Here is a 13,357-nt window from a genome sequence, read left to right on the forward strand (position 1 = left end):
AGTCCGTGAGTTCGAGCCCCGCGTCGGGCTCTGGGCTGATGGCTCGGAGCCTGGAGCCTGTTTCCGATTCTGTGTCTCCCTCTCTCTCTGCCCCTCCCCCGTTCATGCTCTGTCTCTCTCTGTCCCAAAAATAAATAAAAAACGTTGAAAAAAAAATTTTTTTTTTAAATAATAAAAAAAATCAAGAAGGAAAGAAAAGAAAGAACAAGCTGGTCCCTGAACTGCCGGAGGCCACGTAGGAAGAACAGAAGTGTAACCATCAGTATGTGCCACGCACTGTTATTGGTGCTACGACAGAAATCGAGGCATATGTACAGGCCTGAGCGCCACGCTGAAGAGCCACCTGTTCAAACAATTACACCCCAGGAGACAGACAGGAAGCTAAATGGGGTGTGATTAGTCTTTCCCTCAGCTCAGAGGAAGGTCTGAGTCAGGACCCTGTGGTCCTGAACTTCTTACAGTCTCGTGAAGGTTAGAGATAACAGATGTCAGACCCCTAAGTTAGTGATTAGAATAGAGTAGACCTTCAGGAAGTCACAGTTATTATTCTTTTCATATGCCTTCTACTTTAGAGTAACTTTAGATTTACAGAAATAGAGGATTACATTACAACGCGTTCCCAATGATTACTTCTATCCACATTGTTATTCTGATCATAGAGACAGAAATCATCTCTGTGCTACTTTTAAAACCCATGACGGCAATGAAGACTGACACTCTGGGAAAATTCTGATTTAAGCACTTTAAATAAATACACCAGACCACATCAGCGGACTGATTTAACAAGTATGTTTAGATGTGTCATGAGATGTGTTTCAAGGCAGATGTGAGTAAGAGGCTACGATGCTCATCACAGATCTAGCAACACCTTACCCAGGCTACCGTCTCCCACAGGAGCTTCGCAGGTATGGAGGGGTGGGTACCTCAACTAACGCCACAAACCCAGTGGCTTCAAAAGCTCCTCATATGCCCCGCGGGGCCCATCACAACACAGTATTTCCTAACCGACCAGAAAAGGAAAAACTCTATGGCCCAGACAGGCCTGTATTTGAAAGCGGCAGGGACAGCAGTGACTGGGCTCCCAAAGGTCAGACCATCCAGAGTGCTGTGGGCTGGCAAAGGTAGGGGAGAAAAATGCTGGATCTGAGCCTGGATCCAAGCGTTCACTGAACAATTAATTTCCAGGTCCTTTCCTTCATAGCTGTTTGACTCCTAGCAGATGCCTATCATAAAGGTAATGTGAAAATATCATTTTGTATTTTACAAAATAGAAATTACAGACTCAGGAGAGACACATCAAGACAGTAGCTAGAAAAGTGGGAAAATAACAGCTATTGTCCCAGAAATCGAACACAATTCGCGCTAACATTCAGACCAACTTTTTTTCTTCTTTTTTTAGACTCACTTTGAAGAGCTCTCAAAAGCTTCCTGTCATAGACCTCTCTGGATAGTTTTTAAAGCCTGTTCTTTAAGAGTAAGAAGAAAGCATCCTCTGAATTGAAGCGTTAAAGCAATTCGTGTGAAATGCTTGCTACAAGATGTAGGTGCAAGAAAAATGGCAGCGTTTGAGCACTGCAGAGGGCTTTTTCTCCTCTTCACCGACGCTGGGGTGAACCCTCTCTGACTCAGCACCTAAAAAGCACCATGGGAAGGGAGTACCACAAAAAGCCATGCATTATTAATACGAGCCTCGGCATTAAAGCAGAGTGATTTGGAAAACAGGAAAATGTCTGCAGCATAACAGAAAGAGTAGCCAGCAGTTCAAATCACTTTTGGTAGTGTCATACCATTCAGAAATGTCCACTCCAAGTCAGTTCTCTTCTTAAGCAGGCTTTTTCTCTTGTAACCCTTAGTTTGAGCCCTAATTTGGATCCCTTTATGTCCTTCCTACCTTGAACTCCAAGCGGTTATTTATATTCTCTGGGCAGATTTCTCGGTGTTAATTTGCTCCTGTCGGCTACGTCAGATCACCGTGAGAAGAGATTGCAACCTTCTGCTCTGCAGAAGCCCGAGGAGATGCCACACATAGGCTGGGATGGTCCCCACCACCTAGAAATCGAGAATCTGTCCTCTCAACTCTAGGACAGGTGCACCAGTGACCTAAACTCTCCATTCACAGCAGGTAAGCGAGTGGTAAACAAACCCACATACTCTTAGTGCCATTTGAAGAGCCCAGGATCTACCATCAAATGATCAGGCAAGAGGGAGGCTGGAAAGCCATCCAATGATGAAAGACAGCGACCTGAGTAACTCAGAGTTCACTTCTCTGGCACTATACACAATTAGGAAAACGACTCCCTCCTCTTAGGTCAGTGCTTTTCAACCAGGGGTGATTCTGATCCCCAGGGGACATGTTGCAGTACTTGGAGACATTTTTGGTGGTCACAGCTCAGGGACCAGTGGGTAAAAAGCCAGGGACGCTGCTAGACCATCTGCAGGGGGCAGGAAAACCCCCAACAGCAAAGGATTGATTATCCAGCCCAAAGCACCAAAAGTGCCTGCAGGGCTACTCCCTGAGAGTATAGGCAAACCAGAGGCAAACCAGAGGCAAACCAGAGGCAAATCGAGCCCTCCCAAAGCCACACCCTACCTCTGATGGCTCACTCCCTCAGAGGAGAAATGGGATCAGACCCCACACTATTTGCCTGGCAAACGAAGTGAGCCCACTCTAGAGGATGATGAAACCACACAGGACCACTGTAATTTTTTATATACAACATCCAGTTTTCAATCAAAATTACCAAGCATGCCAAAAGACAGGATCAAACGACTGAATAACAGAAGAAGAACCAGACAACAGGAAAAGATCCACAGGCGATACAAATATTGGAGTTAATGACTCTTGGGCTTTAACAATAACTGCATCTGGGGTGCCTCGTGGCTCCGTCAGTTAAGTGTCTGACTCTTGGGTTTTGGCTCAGGTCACGATCTCACAGGTTCGTGTGATCAAGCCGCATGTCCCGCTCGGTGCTGATGACAGCATGGATCCTGCTTGGGATTCTCTCCCCCCTTTTCTCTGTCCCTCCTGCACAGACGCGTATGTGTGCATGCTCTCTCTCAAAATAAATAAACTTAAAAAAAAAAAAACAAAAAACTACATTCAAGAAAACAGAAAAAATAGAGAATAAAGATGTGAAGAAAATGGAGAATTTCATCATAAAATTGGACTCTTAAGTATCAAGTAAACATTCTAGAACTAAGAAATACAGCGGGGCGCCTGGGTGGCGCAGTCGGTTAAGCGTCCGACTTCAGCCAGGTCGCGATCTCGCGGTCCGTGAGTTCGAGCCCCGCGTCGGGCTCTGGGCTGATGGCTCAGAGCCTGGAGCCTGCTTCTGATTCTGTGTCTCCCTCTCTCTCTGACCCTCCCCCGTTCATGCTCTGTCTCTCTCTGTCCCAAAAATAAATAAAACACGTTGAAAAAAAATTTAAAAAAAAAAAAAAAAAAAAAAAAAAAAGAAATACAGCAACTGAAATTAAGAAGTTAATAGATGGGTTTAACATCGGATTCGAGGCAGCAAAACAGGAAAATTAGCGAACTAGAAGTCAGGGCATAAAAAGTATCCAAACTGAAGTCTGGAGAATAGGAGAGAAGAGAAACATACAGATTTGTACTGAGCGTTAGCCTTAGAAAGTATCTTGGCAAAACACACGTATCCGTTGGATGTGGTATGTAGAAATGAACACAGATGCTAACTGTGATGATTATACAGGGCTTATATTACTTGGGTCATTTCTAGAACAGTAAAATAACCAGAACAGTAATCTTTGTACTCAATGAAGAAAGACACTGAGAGACCCCTAACATAGTAAAGATGAAGAATTCAACGATTCTTACTTCGCTATCAATCTCAAAGTGAAAAACATCAAGGCAGTGGTCAGATTCAAATGGCTCCATTTCTGCCCCATGGTGACCAGAATCTTACAACATCTTTAAAACCAACATTTTATTATGAAAAATTTCAAACATACAGCAAAATTGAAAGAATTTTATATGTAAACCCATTTCTCACCATCTTGATTCTATTACCTTTCTTACCAAATATATCCATCTAGCCATCCATCAATTCATCTTATTTTTTTCATGGATTTCCCAGTAAATCGCAGAGATCAGCGAACTGCTCTCTAAATACTTGAGTGTGTCATTAGTAAGAGTTCAATATTTGCATAATTTTTCCCCTTTGGATATAAAGTTTCATGAAATGAGTGTCAATTTGCTGAGTTTTTATGAATGCACACCTGTGTAATGCAAATCCCTATCAAGATAGGAAACATACCATCACCTCTCAAAGTTTCCTAGTTCCTTTCTGGTCAATCCCAATGTTCATTTCCCCCTTCAGGAACAAGTGTTATTTCTAACCCATCCTTTTTCAGAAATGTATTTTGAACAACCTTCAAGTCTATGGGGTGAGGAACCAATCTTAGAAAAGCAATGTTTAAAAACGCCATTTTAATTATAAAATATTAGATGAAAGCACATTCCTGAAGTAAATTTATATGCTTATATATGTAAAGGTAGGAAAAAGTAACCTCTCTAAATTCCTGTAATTCCTTTACATTTAAATACCTTTAAATTCCATGTTAAGTGATATTAATCTAACAGCCAAGTTGCTGCCAGTATCTTTCAATGTAATAATATTTAGCTCCCAAGAAGGCACACTGATTGGTATGCCAACATATGTAGCCTTTATTTAACAACTATTCTTGTTTGCTGAAATTCTATTTTTATTAATTCATGGAAGCACAAAATAGTCTAGGGAAGAATCCTCAGCCACGGATTTCAATTTTATCCATAATTTACATTCCTTGAATACTTGGATTTCCTTTCTGCATATGACCAAAACAAATCTTGCTTGGCAAGAATGGATTGTTCTCTCTGCTGTGAACTATAGTTACCTGGCCTTATCCAGCAACCGGTTAATTTCACATACATTAGCAGACTGCTTGTGCTCTGGTCCTAGAATATTATTTAACAGCAGGTAAGAGCTATAACTGATCAAAACAGGGCTTGCTGAGTCAGGCAAAACTTCTTTGAGGATTAATTTATTATTTCAACTTCTGAGACTATTTACAGATGAGGAAATATGAGCCATTCTGATAAAACCAAGGTGTAGCTTCAGACATTACTACTATATAAAAACATACCAAAAATGTCCTTCTATGGCATATGACAAAGTCCACATTTTCATACGGGACTGAAAACCTGACACTCTGCCTCTAGATTATACTTTAAAATTTTAAGTTAATATATAAAATCATACATACAATATGAGCTCAATTATGTTTCTGAACAATTACACACACACCAAAAAAAAAAAAAAAAAAAAAAAAAAAAGACAATTCCCAAAATGTGAATAGTAAATTAACTTTGGGTTATGAGATTTTGTGCTGTCTTTCTTTTCTTTATGCTTGGCTGTATTTTCCAAATTTTATACTTTCAGTGCATTACTTTTATAATCCAAAGTAAATAAGAACTACTGGGGAAAAACCCCAAAACCCTGGCAGTAACTAACCTGTAATGATCCCCATCCTATTCTGATTATGGAGCTACAGTGCCCTTTGTACGTGTTTTATCTCTGCTGCTCCCCCAAAGATGCACATAACTGGTTTTCGTAACAGCAAAACACCCTGACATCCCACATACCCCATGTCCGTAAGGACAGCACATGGTACTTGAACTGTTTTAAACCTATGCCCCTACAATCGTGCTTTCTCACTATCTTCAGTGTATTCCCATCTGCCAAGTTTTTTTTTTTTTTAACTTATTCACTGTAGTCTGCACTATAAAAACAATAGGTGTGTTGAGTGTGCTTTTTCTATTTATACACAAGCCTCTCTCAGCCTCGCCCCCACCAAAAAAAAAAAAAAAAAAAAAATCCTGCTATTGTCATATCATCATCATCCAATGCCACCTTTATGAAAATCCTTGGTTTAATAACTGGACAAGAAATGAGTTCTAGTCTTGGTATTGCCTGGGAGACTGCATAAATCCTTCACCATCTCTAAAATCCCATTTCCCCACCTGTAATATACAGGGTCATTCCAGTCATCTTGAATATCCTCTCCCACTCTTTTATGTTGTAATTCTTCCATCCTGTTATGTTCCGTATATGTAGCCTGGTCCGAAAAACACATCTAAGATCAGAATCTCCCAAAATGCAGACTACCAGTCACAGCTGTAGCCAACATTCACTGGGTACACCACTGGCAGGAACCTTGCTAAGGACTCCACTACGAGGTAGGAACTACGACCATCCCGTGAGAATGCTGACACACACGCGAACAGAATAGTTCGGGAATTTGCCCCAAGTCACGACTCCAGCAAATTGCAGAGTTGGGACATGAGCTCAGAAGGTGTGGCTCTGGAGCTCCACGCAGTTTTTATCTCCTACGTGCAGGCAAATTCCCTCCGTCCTGAACAAAGCAGACACAGTACGTGGGTAACTTGGGTGTCTCTGAAGGTCTGCAAGCCAGATGATTGGGAGACCGACAAACAGATACATAGGGAGAGTAGAGAGAGAGAGAAAGCTAGCTAGCTAGCTTTCTACATCTCTGTTTCAAGGAGTCTAGGAAGTGAGTATAAATATCCTTACTATTCTCATGGTTACACGTCATTAAAAAACAAGCTTACTTTCCTCACCACTTTCAAAAAGCCTGGCTGACAGTATGTTTATTCTCAGATACGATTAGCTCAGCTCCACGGTTAGAGAGCAGTGCAAATGAGGTTACGGTGCCAATTCGACTCCAGGGCAGGCCTGCAGCTTTTCATAAAGAACAACTCTTTGCATAAGGAGTAGCCTGGGGGAAGCTCCCGGTCCCCAAACAGCGACCTCACAAAGGCCTGACACCAGTCACAAGGGAGAGCTGTCACGATGGGGGACAAAGGCACAAAACAATTCATCCCTGCACCTAGAAAATAATTCAAAACCACATGATGGACACCCACTTTCAACTGTTATTAACGATGAGCCACATCACTCCACTCACAGAATAATAACAAGACTGAGATGGGCTGATAAACTGAGTAACCTCTAAGCTGCTCTTCCTTAAAAGCATCAGGTCTTTGTAAAGGACCTTAATATTCACATTCGTTTCCAAAGAGAAGTTAGAAAAGCTGTGATCCTCATTCTTCGAAGTGCCCCTCTGTACGAAGAGCACGGAGTTGTGGCCAGATCGGAGAAGAAGCAGGCTTATCGGGGGTTCACACCTACCACTCCTTTGGGCCCATTCCAGGAATGCCAGCATTTAAGTGGCACTGTTTCCAGGCAGCTAATGGCGTCTATTTTTCTTCTTCCAACTATAACTTTCAAGAGCTTATGCTTCCTCTTCCTAAATCAAAAGGAATCAAAAACAGGGATTGAAAAATTCAGCCTCCTCAAATTTATCCTAATCCTACAGAGGCAGCATCACACGGTCACGAGGACAGGCTCTAGGAAAAAAGCAGGCTTGGATTCAAATTATACCGCTAACCTCTTACAAGTTATGTGACCTTGAACAAATTATTTAACCCCTCCCACCCTTGGTTTCCTCACCTGTAAAACCCGTACATCTCACAGAGGTAGGGCGTTTTAATAGGGTAACACATGCAAAACACCTACAGAGAGGGCTCAGCCAAAGGGGACAGCACCTGCTGCCACTGTCATGGTGGGAGAGGGGAGGATGGGCCACTGAGCTAGAAGGGGAGACACAGAAATGCAAACTATGGACCAAGACCGTCACTTCTGGAAAGCAGGCTTTCTCAAACACCACAGTCCCCATCTATATCACAGGGAAGTCTGAAGAGGGGAGGAAAAAAAAAAAAGACTCATCAGAATTACGTGGGCTACAGACTTCACCCTCTGGTTAGTTAAAAACGGGCAGCCCGTAGGAAGAAATCAAGAATGATCCTGTGCACCGAGAGACACAGAAAATGATCTAGGTGACATGGCCCCGGGTGAACAATTTTCCCCCCAAAATGTGAATTTACTTAGCAAAAAGTTTTATGTAGACCCCTTCTGAAACAAGTCAATCCTTTTCTTCCAAAACACTTCAGTCCTAAAGCCGTTAGGTGGGACTGAGCTCGGAAGGGGTCTGTGCTGAGGTGTCTGGGGGTGGGGGGAACACAACGCGGGCCACGGATGGAGGCCTGAGCACTGCGGGACGAGGGCTGTCCTGATTGCAGTGTCAGAACCAGGAAGGGTGAAGAGGGCACTCAGCAGAAAGAGGGGGATGCCAGAGTTGGGGTGCCACAGCCCGAGCAGGGCTGAGAGGAGTGTCTGCCCAGGGAGGAGCAAGCAGTCCAGTCCACGGTGTCAGAACCCCCGTGGGGCAAAGAGGGCACCCACGCTGGCAGAGAGGCTGGTGCAGGGCATGAGAGCTTAAGTGGGATAAGGACGGAGGAGGAAAGCCCAGCAAAGAGAACTGAACTGTTTGGGGTAAGAAGGATGTCCAAACAGGGACTGGGGATAAAGCAGCAAGGTGCATACAAAGAATTGATCAATTAAGTAAATATATTAAGAAAAACGGGAGCTGGGATTCTCACCGCCAAAGGAAGGAATTACAAATATGGAGAGGGAGAAAACTAGAATGAACCCTGAGGTGTTAGCTGCAAATGGCAGGTAGTGATGTGAAGCCACAACTTTCCATTTACATGCATGTAGAAATATAGATGCCAATGTGGGTATGTGTCCACATACACACATTCCATAGATTTATACACTGAGGCAAGAAGCCTGGACACTCCAATAGCAGTGAGGGCACAAAGGACCTGGATCTTTGCTTCTACATATCGATCCTCCACCAAAAAGAATCAGGATTCTTTGGCGAAAGAGCTGATTCCAGATCTGGGATAAGGAAAGCACAAATGTGCCTAGAACATGTTGTCATGCCAGAAAGTAAAAGAAGTGATTCTGAGCTGAACTACTTTTTTAAATTTTTTGTTATTTATTTTTGAGAGAGAGAGAGAGAGAGAGAGAGAGAGAGAGAGAGAGGACAGAGTGCGAGCGGGGGAGGAGCAGAGAGAGAGGGAGACACAGAATCCGAAGCAGGCTCCAGGCTCCGAGCTGCCAGCACAGAGCCTGACGCGGGGCTCGAACTCACAAACCGAGAGATCATGGCCCGAGCCGAAGTCTAACACGTAATCGACTGAGCCACCCAGGCACCCCATGAACTGAACTGTTAATTATTTTGATATAAAAGACATTATTGGGGCAACTGGCAACACTCTAATGGGGACTCAAGGATTACATGGCCATGAAGTATCAATGTCAATTTTTTTTTTAATGCTTATTTATTTTTGAGAGAGAGACAGACACACTGCAAGCGGGGAAGGGGCAGAGAGAGAAGGAGACAGAATCCCAAGCAGGCTCCCAGGCTCTGAGCTGTCAACACAGAGCACGACGCGGGGCTCGAACCCACAAACCGTGAGATCATGACCCAAGCCGAAATCAGACGCTTAACTGAATGAGCCACGCAGGCGCCCCCAACAGTTTTTGATTGTTGTGTACCTAACTTCATTTTTTCCCCATAAGTTCTACGGCTTTTATTCAACAATTTTGTGTAGCATCGTGTTTTTTAGGAACGCTTAAGTCATGTTATAGCAGAACTAACTGTATTTAATATAACCACCTTAACAAAGAAGAATAAATTGCATGACATCAATGGTATCCCTATTCTGCACCTACAGACGTTAAAAAGAAACAAAGAGGATGGAAAAAGAAAACATCCCATTTAGTTGCAACCTAAATTTCCAACAACTCGGAAGCAAAGGAATATCCTGAGTTTTCATTCTGTCTAATGGTTCCACATGGGATCTTCCAACAGGCGAGGGAAGCCTGGTCAGCCTAGAGAAGGCCACACAAATTAACTTTAACTACATATCTAATTCCTTTAACTACAGATTTAGAGGGCACGCTGTGTCACACAACTGCATTTGAAAAAACAAAGGAGATAACGGCAGTAAAGTATGTGAATGTTTAATGTGGTCGCAGCAACCCACCTGACCCCCTACGTTTTAAGCTGCTCTGACCTACCTTTGAGTGCCTTCTCAATCATTTCAAGTTTAGTTACTCCTGACAAGCTGGAGAAAACAATACCAGGCTGGAGAAAAATAATCACTAAGTACAACAGCTTTCTGAGAAAGCCTTTCTTTCTGCTTTGTAGAATCCCATCAAAGTAGGAGCCAGATTGAATACTACACTTTCACATTAAATTAGCCACACTGGTATATGAGTTAATGAAATATAAAATTCTTCCGCTTAATTTTTATTCGTAATATTTAGGAATGAGATTAAATCAACCTGACACCAAAGGGGCTACAATTTCCTATCTGGTTTTCCATATATCAGTAAACACAGCAAGTATGTTTTCTTTATAGCTCTCCTTTTAAGAACCCCTTGCCAGAAAAAGATCTTTTTTTTTTTAATGTTTATTTATTTTTGAGAGAGAAAGAGAGAGCACAAGTGGGGGAGGGGCAGAAACAGAATCCCAAGCAGGCTCCAGGCTCGGAGCTGTCAGCACAGAGCCTGATGTGGGGCTTGAACTCATGACTGTGAGATCATGACCTGAGCCGAACAAAGTTGGGCACTTAACTGATGCTTAACCAACTGAGCCACCCAGGCACCCCCAGAGATAACCTTATAGCGAGACGTTATGTTTAGAGTGAGGGAGAGACAGAACTAACCAGGAAAAGATGTTACAGCAAAGAAACTGCAAAAGGGTAATCCAGCACAAAACAGCATTTACTGAATTGCTACCCTTCTCTCCAATCAATTCTCTCAGACTAACAACTCCTAAGGTGCAAAATTTTCAAATATCTGAGTGTGTATAAAGATGAGAAGGAAAACCAAGAGATGAAAACATTTGTGAGGAAAAGATTATGAATAAATTATTTTAATTTCCTTCCTGCATTGTTCAAGTGGGTTTAATAGTTTAAAAGTGTTGTTCAACAGCACAAGGGTGGTAACATTTGTGAGACCCTAATTAAATATGATTCATTCTGGAATGTTTCCGGTGACACAAACTCACATAAATAATCTACTGGTACGTTTATTCAGATGTCACAATGAAACGAGTCTGTTTTTCACACACACAAAACAACCCCAAACTGTAGCTTCCATCTATGCACACTGTTTTACTATTTTATTTATAGAACAATTAAATTAATAAAATAATATTAAAATTAAATTGGTGGCAGTGATGTTTAATTTGTGGATACTGGGGAATGTTACTGAACGCAAACCACAAAACCTAAGCCAAAACTAGTCCTAAGAGAGGTATTTTTCCCACTTTCCCTTGTGAGCTTGGTACTTCGCTTTGGTCAAAGCTGACATAAAGAGCTACAGAAATTAGCAATACAGTCTCAGAAAATAAGGCCACGGAACCAAGAGAACACAGGTGGAAGACAGGCTAGCAGTTAGTGGCGTGCTCCCAGGGGACCCTAGGGGCCTTCATCATCCTCAGCCATAGCACCTGCTTCTCAAGCTCAGCAGAACCTTCCAGACAACATCACAGGATGAAAAGATTTATCCTTTGCAAACCTACTGACCCTTGTCCTTCTAGCTTTAAATTCTGAGGGTTCAAATAAGAACTGGGTAACAGAAAAAATGAGACCCTCCGGAAACTTTGCTGCAATCAACTGCTTCAGCCCTGGTCTACTACGTACCCCTTCACGGGAATTGGTAACCCTAGCAGGGAGTTCCCCACTTTCCCTTCCCCTCTCTACTCCAATAGAGCACTGCGATCAAGGGGCTGGGGAAGAGGTGGGAACGGTGATTTGTTGAACACCTAACTGGTACCAAGACTTGCAAACATGTGATGATATCCCTCCTTTATCGTCACAATAATCCTGCATTTATGTACCGCTCATCTCCCGTTTTTACATATTAAGAAACACTCATTTGGGCACCTGGATCAACAAGACATCTAAACAAAAATGAAATCGAATTATCCAAAAGCTTTAAAAATCAGCCTGCCCTTATGTTTTGTTTTGGTTTTGGTTCTTTGTTTGTTTTTGTTTTTTGGAAGGGGGAGTGTTTCGGCCCTTTTACCTTTACAGTTTTCAGAAATACAAAGGTCACATCAAAATATTACCTTTGTTCATGGCGGTCCAGTATACTATTCATACTGCTTTTGTACAGGTTTGAAATTTTCTGTAATCGAATAATTAAGGGAAAAAAATTATCTCAAACATAAAGCAGACCAAAAAAGTAGCTTCTTACCTACAATTAACTGCCAAATGAAGTTTGAATAAATGCCAATCTTCTAACCCACCCAAATCTTAAGATTTCTCAATACTTAAAACCAGAATGAAGATAAGCCAAGTCAACAATAAAAGAGAAAATCAGGCCAACACCAAAACAAAACATCTCACTTGCCCTATGCCACATACATTCTCTCTCTCTCTCTCTCTCTCTCTCTCTCTCTCTCTCTGACACACACACACACACACACACACACACACACACACACACACACGCAGAAGAATGAAGGATTCCAGGGGCGCCTGGGTGGCTCAGTCACTTGGGCATCCGACTTCGGCTCAGGTCATGATCTCACAGTCCATGAGTTCGAGCCCCGCATCAGGCTCTGTGCTGACAGCTCCGAGCCTGGAGCCTGTTTCAGATTCTGTGTCTCCCTCTCTCTCTGCTCCTCCCCTGCTCACGCTCTGTCTCTTTCCTTCAAAAATAAATAAACATTAAAGAAAAATTTTTTTAAAAACGAAAAAAAGAATGAAGGATTCCAGTTGCCCCTTCCAGGCAAAGCAAATGATGGGTGCCAGCCTAGCACAATCAGCTCAAGTTTTTATCGAAAACATAATCTTAGCAACAGAGGCAAGGTTATTCCCGCTTTCCATGCACAGAGCACAAGAGACTAGCTACTTCTCAATCACAGACTTGTGCTTCATGCCGTCCGTACGGTCCAGTCTCAGAAGACACTTCGTCCTCATCTCTCCTTGGATCAAGTAAAATACAAAAGTTTCTCATTTCCTATGCGAAAACTACCTCTCAAAATGAAAGACTGGCAAGCAGAGCCAAGACATAAAGGCATAACTTTTATAAGTTTAAAAACACCAAAGTCATTAACCTAGATACTTTTCTAATTAAAAAATTAGAAATGGGGCGCCTGGGTGGTTCTGTCAGTTGAGCATCCAACTCTTGATTTCGGCTCAAGTCACGATCTCACGGTTCATGACATCAAGCCTTACATCAGGCTCTGCGCTGACAGCACAGAGCCTAAATGGAATTCTCTCTCTCCCTCTCTCTCTCTCTCTTCATCTGTCTCTCTCTCTCTCCCTCCCTCTCTCTCTTCCTCCCTCTCTCTGCCCCTCCCCCACTCTTGTTCTTGCACTCTCTCAAAATGAATAAACTTAAAAAAAAATTAG

At 42.6% G+C, this 13,357-nt stretch overlaps 1 protein-coding gene and 1 long non-coding RNA gene across 3 annotated transcripts in view; both read right to left on the minus strand.

Annotated features, from left to right (window-relative positions):
- Positions 1 to 13,357, minus strand: part of B4GALT5 (beta-1,4-galactosyltransferase 5) — a 73,876-nt gene that overhangs the window by 45,154 nt on the left and 15,365 nt on the right. The window lies entirely within an intron of this gene.
- On the minus strand, positions 5,316 to 13,308 carry LOC144615863 (uncharacterized). 2 transcript variants are annotated; one of them, XR_013554489.2, is made up of 3 exons: positions 12,067 to 13,308; positions 7,209 to 7,326; positions 5,316 to 6,114 (listed from the first exon to the last, which is right to left on the minus strand). It is a non-coding gene; the product is annotated as an uncharacterized LOC144615863 (long non-coding RNA). The 2 variants fall into 2 exon arrangements; XR_013554490.2 differs by lacking the exon at positions 12,067 to 13,308 and adding an exon at positions 7,705 to 12,058.

The sequence above is a fragment of the Panthera onca genome, chromosome A3 (assembly GCF_046562875.1).
Source record: "Panthera onca isolate mPanOnc1 chromosome A3, mPanOnc1 haplotype 2, whole genome shotgun sequence".
NCBI classification, from domain to species: Eukaryota; Metazoa; Chordata; class Mammalia; order Carnivora; family Felidae; genus Panthera; species Panthera onca.